Source organism: Brienomyrus brachyistius, chromosome 1 (genome assembly GCF_023856365.1).
Source record: "Brienomyrus brachyistius isolate T26 chromosome 1, BBRACH_0.4, whole genome shotgun sequence".
NCBI lineage: Eukaryota > Metazoa > Chordata > Actinopteri > Osteoglossiformes > Mormyridae > Brienomyrus > Brienomyrus brachyistius.
This window is the reverse complement of record NC_064533.1, coordinates 3,961,532-3,979,383: the sequence shown is the minus strand read 5'-3', so window position 1 is coordinate 3,979,383 and position 17,852 is coordinate 3,961,532. Positions and strand designations below refer to the sequence as shown.

General features: G+C 47.9%; 1 protein-coding gene across 1 annotated transcript in view; it reads right to left on the bottom strand.

Annotated features, from left to right (window-relative positions):
• The window catches only part of LOC125741873 (tetraspanin-9-like), a 93,019-nt gene extending 75,204 nt beyond the window's left edge, over nucleotides 1-17,815 (bottom strand). Inside the window, exon 1 of the mRNA XM_049013351.1 lies at nucleotides 17,452-17,815. The gene's annotated coding sequence lies outside the window, so the exon portion shown is untranslated. The remainder of the gene's footprint in view (nucleotides 1-17,451) is intronic.
• Between the last annotated feature and the right edge of the window lie 37 nt (nucleotides 17,816-17,852).

Here is a 17,852-nt window from a genome sequence, read left to right as displayed (position 1 = left end):
CTGCACATGACACACACACACACACACACACACACACGTATGGTATACCTATCCTTATGAGGCCCGCTCATTCACTTCTATGAGAAAAATGCTAACGCTAACTATGACAACCTTAACCCCCACCCTGCCCTAACCATAACCATAAGTAATCAATCAAAATACAGGAGTTTTTGCATTTTTAGTTTCGTCATAGCAGTCACTGATTTTTATAAAATAGAGTTTATCTAGAAAGATCCGAAAAAATGGATATTTATCACATTATGGGGACATTGTGTCCCCATAAGGATAGGTATACCCGCTCGCACACACACACACACACACACACACACAGACACACATAGATGCAACCTGCCATGAAAACAAAGTCAGGGCATGGATTCTACCCACCCAGACATCCAGTTTTCAGAAATGCCAGAGAGTGGTATGTGGTAGTTAAGCACGTGGCTGAATGGACAACACTCTGCCTTCTGGGGGGGGGGGGGGGTGAGGATAGTCAGCAGTGCCCAAAAAGGTTTGTTCCAGGCAAAAAGGGGCAAACTGTCGGGGTATTTATCTCCATGCTGCCAGCAGAGAGCTCGATGGTGTCTTTCTAGAAGTGGTTCAAATTTGGTGCAGAAACTAGCAAGTAAAGTACACTTCTTCTTCTGAAAGTAGCATGCATGGAGCCAGCTCCGACTTAAACTGTACAGGTATATCAGGGTACTTCGCTTAAAGCTTGTATCTGCACATATCACACCCCAGGATGCCAAGTCAAAGCGCCATCTAACGGCATGACGCCCACACTAGAGTTACCTTGACCTTTGACCTCTGGTGACCCAAAAGCAAATGGATGTATGTACAGCACGGTGCCATTAAAACTCAACTCAGCTGAAGACATACCACCCCCCCAAAAAAAACTGCCTGCCCCCACCCATTACCACACAGCAGACCCTTATTGAAAACCCAAACGGATGACAGCTCTATGCCCGGGCCAAACTAAACCATTTTCACGTGATTAGACAAGCTGTACTCCACATCTGTGCTAGAAAGAGAAAAAATAAAATAATAATCATAATTCCAGGTTTATGGGTTTCGACTCAGTTTCAAAGAATGCCATTAAAGTGTAACTTCAGCACACGATAAACTCCAATCCGGCTGAAAGAATCAGGGTCTTCAGATTTCACAGGGCTAGCTCACAAAACATTTACTGCAGGAGGATTATCACGAGGGGGGTACGGAGATGAAATGGGAACAGGTTCTCTGCTACACGTCGGGGACGTGTCCAGGGAATGGGGGGGGGGGCGACTTGTGCACTTTCACCTCACACCTGTCAAGCACATACACACTCATTTTTTACCGATGGAACCATTTCCTCACAAGTCCGCAGCTTTCAGGAAACACTGTGGTGGCACAACGAAATCGCAGAGTCGCCTGTCTGTCCTTAAAATGAACGTCACGCGGATTTTAGTCTTTGACAGGTAGGCAACACCTGCAAACGTGCAGCTGTGCTCCAAGGGCAGGGAAGGTCACCGATAGAAAAACAAGCCCAGATCACATTCGAGCTCTTATCTCGAGAGTCTGGATCCATGTGCATTATAAATATCTGTGTCTATTGCACCCCCCCCTGCTCCCACCACCCTCAAGAAAATTCATAAGCCAATCACCCGCCCACGCACCCCCGCCCTGAATAGAAAGCTCCGAGGCTCAGTTTACTCTCACCCCCTTTAGTCATAATCGCGAGCGGCTTCACACCTTTTAAAGTTTCCATGACATGCACACAAGTCCTACAGCACCATAATCACCAGGCTCCGAATTCCACCTGGTCACCGCCAAGGACCACGCGCCCCGGTGATAGCTGCACTTTTTCGTAATGCGGTATAAATACAGTTACGCGGAGAGCACCACTCATCATGCAATGCCCCAAGACGACGCCGGAACTGTGAGAAACTGGAGCAAGACAATGGCAACTTCATTACCCAACGCCGTGATATATAGTTGTCCAGTTTGTGTGTCTTAAATTAGCTTTGATAGTAATAAATAGTATCTCCACCACAGCTTGGGCGAGACGCTTCTGTGTACGATACGCCGGTCATGGCACTGACACACAACGCTTAACGAAGATGTGAAAAGACCAGCCATTCAGAGATGGGAGGCTGACGTACATGTGGGAGGTGGGGAGGGGGGTTATGGAAAACAGTGCCTGAAATGTTACAAGTGAGGGACAGCTATGTCAACAGACGTAACATGTTTTTCGGGCGGGTCCCTCGCAGATGGCAATGCGATATGCAAAGCCATTTGACAGTTATTCTCAGGTAATTAGCACTACAGATTCTTCTGAAATCCTGAGTAGGCCTGGGCGGGCCGACCAAGGCGGGGACATGGAACTGGTCCAGTCGGATCTATATTTGCCCCCCGAAACCTCAAGCTGGGTTTTGGTTTCCGCGGTCGGCCCAAATTCGCCCAGAGGGGTGGAGGGGGGTACCAGCCACCCGGTGTCAAATGGGCCGGCAGGAAGTCACCTTTGAAACACAATATACCAATTTCTGTGCATTTCTTTATATCTCTGCCCGCAAACTCGCCCATTACCCCGAAAGACGCTTCTTTTATTAGCACTTCTGGGATGCGGTCTTCCCGTCTTCCCTACCTCCATGCTGGAGCAGGGGCTGTACTGGGTCACCATGGTCAACAAGCCCCCCCCCCCCCACACACACACACACACACACAGACCTCTGTGTGCCTGGATAATGAATTACTGGGATATTACTTTCACTTATTTTGGCCAAAACATGTCATGTGATAAATGAGAATCTAAAATGGAATGTGAAATTCCTTCTGGCGTGATGATGTGACAAAAGGTTGGCTAAAAAAAAACAGCATGAAATAGATGCTATGGGGTCTCTACATCTCAGTAAATATTCTTGGAAACACCAGAAAAAAGCTAAAATTGTTATAAAACATGCTCCATTGTATAATGGACTCCACATGTGGCAACCACAACAGGTTTTGGAGTCTGGTGCCACCTGGTGGTGGTATTATATAGGGCACCTCTGCAGAACATAAAAGATCAAAAAACTGACGGGTTAGTTAGGTTCTGTTCCACACCATGACTCATGTGACCATCTCTCTCTCTCTCTCTCTCACACAGAGACACACTCACAATTTTTAGGTTGTGCAACATCTGTCCACAACAACTATGGACCTCCCATATCCTACTGGGTCGCGGGGGGTCCGGAGCCTATCCCGGAATCAATGGGCACGAGGCAGGGAACAACCCAGGATGGGGGCCCAGCCCATCGCAGGGCACACTCACACATCAGTCACTCACACATACACACCTACGAATTAGTATTTCCAATTAGCCTCAGCATGTCTTTGGACTGGGGGGGGGGGGGACTGGAGTACCAGGAGGAAACCCCACGACGACATGGGGAGAACATGCAAACTCCACACAACCCAGGCGGAGACTTGAACCCGGGTCCCAGAGGTGTGAGGCGACAGTGCTACCACTGCACCACCATGCCGCCCCCAGTTTGACATTTAAGTTTTAAATTCCTACCTAAATATTAAAACATAAACCAAACCAAAAAGCCAATGATAACTACCTTAATCTAGGTAATTCATTTTAACAGAAATTAAAAATATATATATATGAAATGAAATAAAATTTAATTAAATGAGAAACAGCAATAAATAATAATAATTTAAAAATATTACAGGTAGTGCAACTGCAGTGTATGTCCACTAGGTGGTGCACACTTCCCAGATACGCAAATGCAAATTAAAACGGGATGAAAATGTCTCTGTGGTGGATCCATGAACCATGACCAGTCGGGGGAGGACAGTTGGAGGACTGGGAGCATGATAAATTAAGCAGGATCCTTGTTCCCCGCGCAGATAAGAAAATCTCTTACTGAAAACACAGCCACCATTGGCTGATGAAGCGCAGCTATTTCTGAGCACGGTCTGCCGTCACTCGCCCGCAGAGCTGAGCTATGCCACTGGGGTACAGATGGGATCTTGCGGTGGGCCAGCGTGACTCAACCTTCGCGGCCTCAGCAATGAGGTCCCAGTCTGCCTGATGTCTAGATAAGAGGAGAGCCCGGCTCAGGAGCACAAAGCAGAACAGATTTACGTCCGCAACATTGCTTGAGCAAAACTGTTTCCATTAACAAAATCCTCAGTGGAAATCAAACCTAAAAAAAAATTATTGCAATAAACAGAGAGCTCACTATTCAACAGATGATGCATGAACTTGGCAGGGGTGGGGGTGGGGTGCACTGGGCAGCTGTGTGTCAAAACTTCATCTCCAAGAGAAAGGAAGAAAATAAGCCTTTGGATAAGACACTGAATGTGCCTGAGACACTGGAGATCAATGAGCAAAAAAATATATATCGCTAGCAGTGGGTCTCCCCCGGTTTCCCTGCTCCCCTCCTGCCATAAGCCATCTGTAATTATTTTTAGATTTATGCGCTGCTGTCATCACCAAAGGCATCTCCATCACGTCGCGGTAGGTTTCCGTCTGACAGCGAGCCAATCGGAGCCCGGGCATCAGCAGCAATCAGGCTGTCATGCATTTGAGGCCCCATCAAAATAATCCCGGAGCCACCAAAGCTGGATTCTTTAAGCGTGTGAGGGCCACACTGTGGAAACTGCCCGGGAAGCTGAACTAAATACCGGCAGACCAATGAAGATGAGCCACCAGAGCAGGAAATCGCATCCTAGCAGGCTCCAGCTCCGAGAGGACGGCGGCTTTCCAGACTCCCGTGTAATACTCGGAATGGCAGGCGGGGTGCGCAGGGAGTGTCAGAGGGATCTTGAACGAAAGCGGGTGTGGCTGCGCACGTCGTGTACGCTGGACACCGCTCACAAAATTTTTAGGGACAGATTAGGAGCAACAGAAGAGAAAATAGCAGAAGGCTTCACAGAATCACAGGAAACTACCAACTTGAATGCCATGCAATCTGAGCTCTACCCATCAGATCCTATAGGACACAGACAGAATTGCTAAGGTCCTCAAAAGAAAGCAGGCATTGAACGGTAATGCCTCAGAAAACGCAATTGTGTGCAGTGCTCAGCAGCGGCCACTGGGTGGCATACGAGTGCAGAGTGAGTGAGGAGTACTCAGCCACACTGATTTATTGCAGGTGGGACGCCAGGTCGCCGATGCCAAGCAGGCCCATCACTGGGCCATTTGCGGGACACCTCTGCAGCAGCCATCACAAGGGCCGTGCCCCCCCTTGACCCCCCCCCCCCACCCCGCACAGATGGGTGAGGGGGGCCAGTACCAAAGGAAAAGCAATACTTACCAATGGCCATTCAGGGATTGGCCGTTACGAGACCCAAGTGCAGAGTCGTACGATGTGTTAAATCACAGCTGGCGTCAGCTAAGAGTCAGGGAATAATTAATAGATTAAAAAAAAAAAAAAAAACCACATTGCAGAAACACTGACTTCCGTAACAACTGGTCTACGAGCTTAGTCTGTTTCCCAGTATCACCAAGTCCACCTAAAAATTAATAAAATGAAAACACACCTGACCACAGAGCTGATTTATGAGCATAACAAGCTCTCGAAATCTACCTGAGAAAGTTTTACTATCCGCTTGGTGCAACCATCAAGCTACATCCGCCGATCCTGCGCACTCGCATTTTACAGCCACGACATGCCGCGCATTGGGGACCATCCCGCAGATCGAGCCATTGCTGTGCACAAAGCCACCGAGGCCCAACGTGAGGGCAAAGCAAAGATTTTCACTTGGAACCTCGATTTATGGAGCTATGAGTTAGCCTGACCAAATCCCATGTGTAATTCTTGCGGCATTTCATTGTACTGATCCATGTGGCCAAGATCTCTGGCATTTATAATGCTGTTATAATTGGGCCCTCTAGGTGGCGCACTCACTCATATATCAAGGTTCATTTGCAGACCTGCAGAAGTCCATTTCCTGCCATTGTGAATAATAAGGGAACAGTTTAATAGAACAGATCTGTTCCTTCGGTGTTTGTTATTTCTTAGAGCAGTGTTTTCCAATCCGGTCCTCAGGGACCCACAGCCGATCCACATTTTTGCTCCCTCTCACCTCCCAGAGCTGAGAGGGAGCAAAAACATGGAATGCTGTGGGTCCTTGAGGACCGGATTGGGCAATACCGTCTTAGACAATAAAGAGACGACTGGATTAGAGTCAGAAGCTGCCATTAGCAGCCTGCTAACGGCAGCTTATGAGCAGGGCACTGAGTGAGCTGGCAGACAGGCTACCAGCTGACATCCATTCATCCCGTATCGCTTTTATGGACGTTGGCAGGACGTTAGCTTCGGATTTCCAAAGAACAGCCTCATTTTAAACAAATGCTCATTAAACTCCTTCAAAGAACAGGGCGACTGCCAGGCTCACCCAGATCGAACCGAGAGGAAATCTTCCTCATCTTTCAGCTAAGAGGTCCCTCGACGGCCTACACTGCCCTCTATACAAGCCATGCTGCCCAGCTTCCGACGACAGGCTGGAAGGAGTCACACGCAAGAAAGGTCACTCCGAGCCAAGCATTCCAAATCTTCAGCTCGGCCTGAGGACATGCATTTCACGAGCAGGTATGATGTAAGGGTTGGTAGATCGTGTAAAACAGCAGGACAAGGACACCGGTAGATGCCAGAATGAGCAAGACTTACTAGACCTTCACTGAGCACAAGACCATCGTCATCACACTCAGTAAGTCTTTAACGGTGCCTGGCCGGCTATCTCAGACTCCCATGGTGCATTTCACCCTGATAAAATCCCTCCAGCCTGCCATTGGTGATCAATGCGTTACTTCTGGAAAGGTCATCCTTGATCATCCTTGTGCAATCATGGGGTCAATGGGCTTTATGAACAGAAAACCACTGGCAGCATTATCTATTGTCGGTTTGGAGGGGGGGGGGGGGTTTAAGTGTCAGTCCCTGATCTAGAGGGGAAAACATGACGCATGCAGGCCAAGCAGTCAGTTCTGCAAACCCACCTGCGAGGGGAGGGGGTTTGTGAGTGACGGGCACTTTACCAAAACATCTTATCACCCAGTTCTTTATTTGTGCGGAAATCAAGCTCAGCACTGTGGCTTGTGCTGCCCAAAGAAAACACCCCAAAGAGATGTCGCTAAGATAGCAAGATGGATGGGAAAACGAGGCAACATTCGCAATGTGAAACATTTAAACAACGTTAACCAACGAGGTGGAGACATGTTTTTTTTCAGAAGCACAAGCTAAAGCACTTATTCAAAGTGTACTTCAAATCTCTTGGATTCAACCCCATGATCAAAAATCAATGCGTGTGTTAATGCGTACAGGAAGGGTTGTAAAAGGGGTCATTAGACTGGCAGGAGGTGGGGGGAGAACGGCGATGCCAACTGGAGCACAAGACGCTGCAAAATGCTATATAAACACACAGCAGTGATGTGAATCGGCGCGTACTGGAGGCGGGGCCTGGAAACGCGGCCCTGGGGGCGGGGCCTGGAAACGCGGCCCTGGGGGCGGGGCCTGGAAACACGGCCCTGGGGGCGGGGCCTGGAAACGCGGCCCTGGGGGCACAGTTATGTTCTGCCGACTGGGTCCCTGAGCTAACAGCTACGCCACCAGAGGGATGCTTCGGAGGGGAAGGTTTGCTGAGGGACAGCGACCATTCCCACGGTTCCTCAACTCCTGACCATAGGGCCAGGGTTTTCCTCTGCTTGCTGGGTGTGTGTGTGTGTGTGTGTGTGTGTGTGTGTGTGTGTATGTCTATCTCATGTGAATATTACATTGTGGGGACCAAATGTCCCCACATTGTCATAAAAACTTGTCATTTTGATGTTATGGGGACCACTTTTTTGGTGCCCATGAGAATAATTTTATAAAAATCTGTGACCGCCATCAAAAAACTAGAAACTTGTATTTTGTCTGGTTACTTATGATTAAGCTTAGGGCTGGTTAAGGGGTTAAGGGTGTCATTGTTGGGATTAGGGTTTTGCCCATAGAAATGAATGGAGAGTCCCCACAAAGATATGAATACAAATGCGTGTGTGTGTGGGGGCAGATCGCTGGAAACGTGGCAGTTTTTCCAACCCAGTGTCTTTTAATAGAGCATTTCATAGATCTGCCCCCACCCCTTTGTCGACTGAATGTCAAGCAAACATGCAGCTCGTATTCTGTTGTGGCCAAACCGCAAGCAGTGGAACATCCAGCAAGAAGGACTCGGGACTGGAGGCGGGACTGTTTTCCATCTAAAACGCACCAACCTCAGCAGGCTTCACTATTTCCAGAGGAGAAGCCTGACATTCACACGTCAGAGCAGACCCCTCCCCACCACTCCAAAGTAACACCAAATAAAAATCTCTTTCTATGGGCAATTACCTTAAGAGCGTCAAGCTATCAACAAAAAAATAATGAAACATCCTGGTATTCTGGGGCAGCCCAGTGACAAATCAGATTCACTAAAAACACTGAAATATGGTTAACGTCAAACCCAAAGTTTTACTTTGAATGATGACTCAATAAAGAGCGGCCAAGTCATACAGCAGGTGGAGGTGGAACAATGGATGAGAGTGGACCACTTCAAAAGCCATCATTCACTCTACATCCTCATGCTTTATGGCTATGGGACGGTCGGAGTGGAGCTCCGATGGAGCCTGGAACTCCAAGCCTTGGCTAGCAGCCCGAAGAGCACCGGTCAACAGCAAGGACTAGTTGATCGGAGGGTAAGAAAACTTCAGCAGGACCTAGTGGCTGCAGACCAGCTGGACAGGTACTTACACCTGAACTGGCAGAAGGTTGTACAAGAGATTCCAACCCAGACGTGACACCCAGAGGAACCTGGGAAGGCTAAGCAGGACAACTGTGGACCACAATGGGAGAACTTAGATTCTCCGCTGCTTTAAACCAGTGACCCTATTCCAGCTACCCTGCTTCTACAAGCCTACAGACGTCAAAGACCACAGCTACAGAGGGACAACCAGTACTTTGAAACTTTACCCTCTGACACGATGAGCTTAGAATTTCCACAAAAGAGCAGCTTATCGGCTGCCCTGAAATGACACGCTAAATGCTTTAGAAACACCGCAAGCATGACTGCATGCTCAAATAAAAACCTTTAAAGTGAGCAGAGAGACTCCCAGTCAGGCTCAGCAGATGTTTCTCACTGAGGGATGGTCGGTTCTGATGGCCCAGCTGTAAAGTTGAGGAAGTTCCCCTCGTCTCACACTTGCTGAAAACCTGTTAGCGTAGCATGTCAGCTTGGAGGACACTATTCTTTCCCCAAAAGGTTTCCTTTTTTGGAGAGCTTGAGCTCGCTAGAAGAGTTATACACCACAGAAATGGGAGGTAATTAGGTCCCTATGGAGAAAAGCAATGGATCCCTCTGTTTGAATGCAAGCCTCGCGAGTTTAACTCACAAACACATGCAAAAGCACAGAGTACAAATATTCCTGAATCCAAGTATACAATGACTCCAGTAGCCTACCCATATCGGGATAGTGGGTCTGGTAGGATTATTAAGGCCTTGTTGTGAGAGTTATTAAGGAGCCTCTGCCTGTCTCCTAGATACAAGACGGTCATAGAGGCCGGTGGAAGGCTCTCTGGGGAACATGGACAGCAGCAAAAGCTTAACCGTTTAGACTGCTCCATTTCACAGTTTTCTAATTCAGCAGACGTTACAGTCATGATAGTTTTATCAGAACACAGCTACATGAATGTTTATCTCATAAAAATCATCAAAACGTTAAATACAGAATGACACAGTTCGGTGCACACCGAGTATCCTTAGTAAGTATGGCCTTTTCTGGAAGGCCTACAGTGGGTTGTTTTAATATGGCAACAGCCCTAACCTCTCAAATACCAGAAAGGTTAAAGTTCTAATGCTTACAAAAAAAAAAATAAGTAAATAAATAAACAGTCAATCCTGCTGCAGCATGGCATCCCAGCGCAAATTTAGCAGCTAATGCGGATTGGCAGTTGAACGCATTTATCACGGCACCCCGTCGTCGTCAGAGCGATGGGTCAGTCGGCATCCACAGCAGGCCTTACGTTACAGCAAAATCACTCAGGAGTCCAGCGAGAGTCGGTACCATGGCTGGGACTAGGCGAACCATATGACAAGTCAGTTCTGAGAAAAGCTCGTTAGTTTCTTAGGCTATATTTGCCCGCGGCAATTAATCATAATTAAAATTATTATGCGTTTTTCGCTCACAATCATTTCTCCATAAAGTAAGACGCATTTGCAACTAAACATTAAGAATAATAATTAAACAAATACCACCAAGCTTTACAACAAGCATGTTTTACTGGGTTTTGGGGTAAAGGCTTGTTATGATGTAGCTGTTTTATACTTAGCTTAAGTGTTAAGATCACACTTCAGACTCTGCATGGGATTTTAAAATATTTTTAAATTTCAGAATAACATCCATCAGACCATTTCGAGAAGATGAATCTGCACAGTACAGAGGCTATTCTGCTGTTAATTCCTCACAGACGGATAAAACTGACTCTTCAGCACTAAAAAAATAATGACATCAGCAAGCCACACCCATCAGCCAATTACTCAGCTTCATATCATGGTTGTAACTGCGCAAGTTAAATGAAGCCCCCCCAAGACCTATTAATTTGATTGAAAATGTTCCAAATCCTCCCCCAGATCATGCAGCCCCCATACCAGCTTTTAAATGCCATGGAGGAGTCTAACGACCGATGAAACATCCGGAGAGGAATCTCCAGTAGTACAGTATGCAATCTCAGTGGGATTATCATTGTAAAGCATGTAAAAATGCTCAACTGTTCCATTCCGCATGGGCCACGGAAACGAAGAGTACGGATTAAATCAGCCAGGCTGTTGTTTTACCTCCCCATCTTGAAAGGGAGAAGGTTGTTGGTTCAAGCATCGAGAGTGCTGTGCTGTGTCTAACATTCGTATGTTTCAATGTGTGGAAACTGCAAGCTGTTTTTAATTAATAACACTTCAAAGGCCTTCTGTGTAGCCATTTAGAATTTCACCTCAGTCGCCACCAATAGCAGCTGATGACCCAACAAATGTGGCAGAGAGATTGGTGCTGACCCAGCAGGCCTAGAGGTCAGGCCTCCGTTTAGCATTCCAGTTTGCTCTGGATGTTTTCATCTCCAGCCCAGCATCATCCCCCGCTCCTCTCCGCGCCACCACCTTTACGAAACCTGAAATTTAATGGCGCCACCAGAAGAGCCCCCCCCCCCCCCCCCCAGAAGCACAGCTTCACAGCAGCTTGAGCAGATGTGTTTATTGGCAGGATCTGGGTAACTGATTCACCAACCATATTGTCCAACATCTAAAACAGTAACAGCAAAAAAACAACAAAATAGAAGACTTCACTCCAACTGTAAAAGGTTGGACAAGGACAAATAAAAAGATTAGATGCAGAACCCCGTTGTATCCTGGATACAAGTTTATAGATACTTGTACTTCTGTCACGCTTTCTGAAATAACCCTGTAAGTACATCTGAAACAGAGAACCCCCCCCCCCCAGCATGGAGCAGAGTTGTTGAATTTTGTCCAAACACTTTAACAAAAACTTAAGCAGGCAGTAAGCGCACTGCAGCTATTCTGGGAATCCGCACTGCCCCCGACCTAATCCCCTGGAGAGCGCGCTAACCCAGGCCGGCCCACTTATTCATAACAGGGGCAAACCGAACAACCTCCAGGGCTGCACTTTCCAGCAGAAAGTCCGATTCTGCCTCAGAGATCTCGCAGAACAAGCCGGAGCTGGACGATTCCATCGTAATCGTCCACAGAAACCTTTTATCCAATGTTCTGAGGGACAAGTATCAAGTTCTGCATTTACGGCAGAGGAGGGTTTGTGTACGTCTTAGAAAAGGAACAGCCACATTGAGTCTCTGTCTAGCACAGTTACGGGAAAACGTATTTGAAGGACTGTAACAGAAGCCCAGTGTTTACACACACACACACACACACACACACACACACACACACACACACACACACACACACACAGCACCGCCTTCCATCACACCGCATTTCCTGTCCACAGGGTCTCTCCTAGAAAACAGGAAGTGCCAGCTCACTATCCGCAAAGCGACTCTGAACGGACTTGCTGACATAGACCCCAGACTGTTATTCTTAAAAACAGGCTAAGGAATAACATCCCTGTACAACAAACCCGGTGCAAACTCCGGTCAGGCTGCAGGAGCTTCATAGTCGCTGTGGAACCATTTCTATTAATTCTTAGCCATTCCATTGAGCGCGACTGGGGCCGGCTAAGGACAGCTGTTTAGAAATTTACCTAAAAACCAGGCAGTGGCCCGTGAGAATACTAAAGGGCTTTGCCACACGTTCTGAACTGCTTAACAAGAGCCTCCAACTACCATAAAAACCCACCTGCTAAAAACGTTTAGCTCCTGAAATATTAACGGACTACAGCAATTTCAGGCTGCATTTAGTCTGTCACGCGACGGGAGGGAGACCCACCAAGCGAAGGCACAACTGACAGATGAAGGATGATGGGTGTCACAGGAGAGGAGACATATCAATCCCGCAGAATCACAGCCATATCCACTGCAGCGATCTCAGGAATATTGCTTTATATAAATGTCCATACTGGGGCTCGCTCCCTAGGGCGTTATTACAGGTTTAAACAGGACTGGAGCTGCCAAAAGATCAACCCTAAAAAGACCATTCAAAGTAACGGTGCACAAACAAGCAGAGCGGACTCTCTGATATTTACAGACCGTCGGAATAATGTGACACTCAGAACTGGTGTGTTAATAGTCTGGACATACTGAGCAGAAATTAAATATCCCATAATAAGGATTTTCTGTCCCCTTACCAATCCCCGGGCCTCCTCAATTAAGACCACAAACACCACCCCCCCACAAAAAAAAAAAAAAAACTGGAACGAGAGTAGTGTTCAGTCCTCCAGCCACAAGGTGGTGCTAAGCCACAGCTCAGCATTTTTCTCTGACACCATCTGGAAAGCTAGGGAGGGATGCTGTCAACACCTGCAGCCCCACCCAGGTGCTCATACCTTACTGTACTGTGGGGAATCCTCCCCCCCCCCCACCCCTATGAACAACTGGGACAAGTGTAGACAGGACAGGAGGGCAACAACGGGGAAGGTGGGGGACAAGCAAAGAAAATCCCGATTTTCACAGTCTCTATTCTCCCTTTTGCATGATGTCATTGCCACCCCATAAAATACATGGCTTTGTGGTATTCTTTATCCTGAGGCACAAAACCTGTTTATAGTCAGTGATAATCTCTTTTCTAACAGAGCAGGATCAAAATGGCCACCCAACGCCCAGTCCCAGATTCTCCTTCCCCTAGCCAGAGGACAAACAGGCATTACAGTCCTAACTCCGCAATCAAACAAACAGCAGGTTAAGGGCTCTTCATTTCAGAAGCAGCCCCTGTAATAATGCGAGTAATCTGGTGACCAACATTTCAACGGACATCACCTGAGGTTGGGTGGAGCTGCCGATTATTCACAGTAACTACAAAAGGTAGCTTGAGACCCAGGGTTTCGCTGTCACACCTCTCCTCATCTCCTCGGCTGCGGGTCGCTGGCGGACGCATCTCTGGCAGAACCACTTGTGAGTTTTACGGTCCACCAAGAACGCAGTGGTGACGGCCTTATTTTCAAGTGTAAGGCTTGGTGCGGCTTTAGGCTGGGAGTAACTCATAAATTCAGGTACCACAACCAAAAGCAAACAGATACGAACTGAATCACAAGCAGAGAAACACCAATAACATTCATCCATCCATCCATTTTCCAAACCGCTGATCCTACTGGGTCGCGGGGGGTCCGGAGCCTATGCCGGAATCAATGGGCACGAGGCAGGGAACAACCCAGGATGGGGGGGCCAGCCCATCGCAGGGCACACTCACACACCATTCACTCTCACACACACACCTACGGGCAATTTGCAAGTCCAATTAGCCTCAGCATGTTTTTGGACTGTGGGGGGAAACCGGAGTACCCGGAGGAAACCCCACAACGACATGGGGAGAACATGCAAACTCCGCACACATGTAATTCAGGCGGAGACTCGAACCCGGGTCCCAGAGGTGTGAGGTAACAGTGCTAACCACTGCACCACCATGCCGCCCCTTACAGTGCTAACCACTGCACCACCATGCCACCCCTTACAGTGCTAACCACTGCACCACCATGCCGCCCCTTACAGTGCTAACCACTGCACCACCATGCCGCCCCATACAGTGCTAACCACTGCACCACCATGCCGCCCCATACAGTGCTAACCACTGCACCACCATGCCGCCCCATACAGTGCTAACCACTGCACCACCATGCCGCCCCCCCCCCAATAACAGCCTTCTTTTTTGTCATTTTTTTCCTTTATTTTTACATGGCTTCCATTTTTATTCTTTACACTCCTTTTGTACTCAGTTTTCTGTTTCCTAATTCGTATTCCATCCATCCATCCATCCATCCATCCATCCATCCATCCATCCATCCATTATCCTCCTAATTCGTATCGTCTTCTGTTAATATTCTGTTTGCGTTACATTCTACTATATATCTTTTTTTTGTATTTTCTGTCCTTCCTGTCTTTTCTTTTTCTGTCCTGGGGAGGGTCTTCCAATTTCGTTGGACCTTGTGCCAATAAAGACATTCATTCATTCAAAGCCCTCAAAATTATATTCATACATAAATTCATTCAGGGAAGTTTATTCAATTATCCTGCAACAAGCCTGAAAGGCCATTTGCAGTCCTCGGCGTCACATGATTACTATTTCTTGGCTTATAACATTTAAAAAAACGTGTCAAACGAACAGGCGAATGTCCCAGATACAGGGAGGCTTGACTGGATTTACCTTGCTGGCTCTGAGAAATTCTAATTCTACGAAAGGGAGAGTGACCTTATCTGCAGGCTACAGGGCAGAGGGCAAACGTGGCACCGGGCCCGGTACCTCCTCATAATGTGCACAGAAGCCAGGAGATATTCTCAAACCGAGCAGAGCATCCTCTGATCAAACTGACACTCCAGCTTAAGGCCAGATTGGGGTGAAGCCAGTGTGAGAGAGAGAGAGTGAGCGAGAGCCTCCAGCACACAGAACAGACTTCGTAGAGGCCCTAACCACTGGCAACATGCCACGTCAGGCACTCCTCCCGAAATACGGTTAAAGACCATAACGCTCCGTCTAATCCAACGATATAAAGATTGTCTGCGCTAGGAAGCCATGTCCGGAAAGGGGGGCTTGGCATAAAGAGGGTTCAGTTTGAGCCACAGACCTGCTGGGAACGCTTAGCACTTAGCATCCTTAGCGTCATGCTAAATTTAAGGAGGAACAGAGACACTGCTGCCTCCTGAGGTTTCCATTTGCATGATGTTGGGATCACAGCTTCACCATATGCTGATTCCAGGTTCAGCCGGGGTGAGAGAGGCTCTTCATGCCCATCTCTGTGTCTGCTGGACCGGCGGCTCGCAGACCAATCTCACAGACACAGGGCTGCTTTGTTCTCCGTACAGAACCTGCGCTCACGGAGGCACTGGTCTGACTGGCACAGGAGGAACCGGGAACGCAGGCTGTCACCGAGCTTAAAGCAGCCCAACGCACAACTCCTCCATTGTAGGCTGGCAGCTTGGGACGCAGACCCAGAGTCATGAGCAACGCTGGTGAATCAGTGCTTTCATGGTGGGATGACAAAGGGACTCGATGACAGGACAGGACCGGACGTAAACATGGGGGGGGCGATGGAAAAAACATAATTCCTGTTTTATTTTTACTTTGCTTCTTGAACGGGGTATGGCCTTCCTGATAACCTCACCAAAATAAAATGAGAGGGCAAGACAACCATACAAAATGTCCTTCCACCCCACAGTACAACACACTCGGCCATCGGCCCTCACCAGAAGAGCTTGGACACCAGCCGCCAGAGGTCGGGTAACTCAGAGGACCAAAGAGGGGTCTTCTACATAAGGGGCATGATACTGATTTGCTCTCAGTTTCCCAAAAATATCTGTTCCCATGCCAACAACTGTAGGGCTCTGTGAAACAAAATAAACAGCGGGGACCACAATGAAGACTTGGGGGGGGGGGGGGGGGGCGTTCATGAATCAGAATATGTACATCTGTCTCTTCTCAATGGACAACAGCAGCAGAAAGTTGGACCTGAACGGCAGCCTTTATCTGCTTCAGCAGTCCTGATGTCTTCTCATCCACGACCCCCGCATTCCTCATGCCTGCCTCCTCGTCTTCACTGACACACAGCGTGAGATCATCAAGACCCACTGCTTCTCCTTCATGCTTCAACTTATGACTGTGATAGATTTTTTTTTTTCCTCAGTCTTACTCAACCCAACCAGACAAAAACAGCCTCGGGCACGTCGCCTCGGGGCTCAGAGTTCACGCAGAAGCCCGCGAGCGTGAGAAGCAGCAGCATTTCACTGCACTAGGCTGTAGGTGGTGCGTCCCAAGTTAACCTGTCAGGGTGTTATTGTACCAAGCATCTACCCATTAAAGAAACAGACTAGATACTGAATGTTCAAGCCTAAAGTTACCAGACTGTGCCCTTCAGAAACTTTCCTCATATATTGCCACAGTTAAATTGAAGTATTTCTTTACTGAAAGCACAGTAGGATTAAAGCTTATGTGAAAGGTCTCCTGATCATATCGAGACTGTCCTCCCAAAAATATTAAATCCCACGGCCAGCAGTTTAAAAGGGTCTTTTCGCAGACAGACACTTTCGGGCTGTGTCCTTACTAGGGGCTCGAGTCCCGCGGGACAGCAGGCATCCACAGCCGGGTCCGAGGGGCCGCTCAGCTGTCGCTCCACCGAGTGCTCTGCATTTCTGCCTTAATTCCTCGCATTCTCCAAGGGCTGGTATGCACGCTCCCCACGCACACGCAACAGTGCTTTATATGCATATTTCAATGCAGTTTGCCTGACCCGTCTGCAATAAGGTTATAAAAGGAGCCTTTTCCCCGCTGCAGGCGCCACTGTAAGGGTTAATGCGGGTAATTATCCGGGAAGGCATTCTTTGCACTGTTTACTTGTACAACTCTTTAAAAGCATACAACTTAATCATAGTATTTATTATTGTTCTCAGCCCATAAATGCTGTCATTTTAGCCAGAAAAGAAGCAGCTGTACACAATTACAGCAGCAAGAAACGAGTCATGGACGCCCCACCTATGAGTGCGATATTAAAAAGGAAAGTACAGCAAACACACTTACAGGATTAAAGCGGCGTTTGTCTTAGAGGCGGTTTAATGTACAGGATCAGCGCATTACGCCGCATAACTGTGTTTTGTCTTATGTTTCTATGCTCATTTGCACTTTTAAATGTCAATTTTTATGTACACGCACGCTACTGTATATGTACATACGGATGTTTTCTATATGGTCATATTTTCAACAGCAAAAACGCAAGCCGGGGTAAAAAGAGCGTGTTAAGCTTAATAAAATAAAATAGGCTAATTTGCTTGAAATAATTTGCAATGAAAGTTTACCTTTCAGGCACGACCTTACCTTGTGATGGTGGGGTTTAGAAACACTTCGGAGTTACTTCACCACCAAGGCCAGAAATCAATGCCGCTGAACTTTCTGGCAGGCAAAAGTTTTCCTGGATGCTGACGCTTTGTGTTAAAGGGAAAAGCAGCGATTACTGCCTGCGGTGCTTCGGGACGGCGGATTTGCGCTGCGCAGACCCAGGCGGCTATGCGAACAATGCGGCAGCCGGACTCCCCGACCCCCCTGATCCCTTTAGGGTTTCACTACTCGCTGGCTTTCGGGGGGAAACTTGTGGATTTACCTTCTGGAAGCGGAAATGAAGCAACTAGGGGTGGGAAAGGGGGCCGGGAGTCGCAATGACTCCTACAGGCGCGATCCCTTCATGAATCAGCCCCCGACCCCGGCGCAGTTTCTCCTCC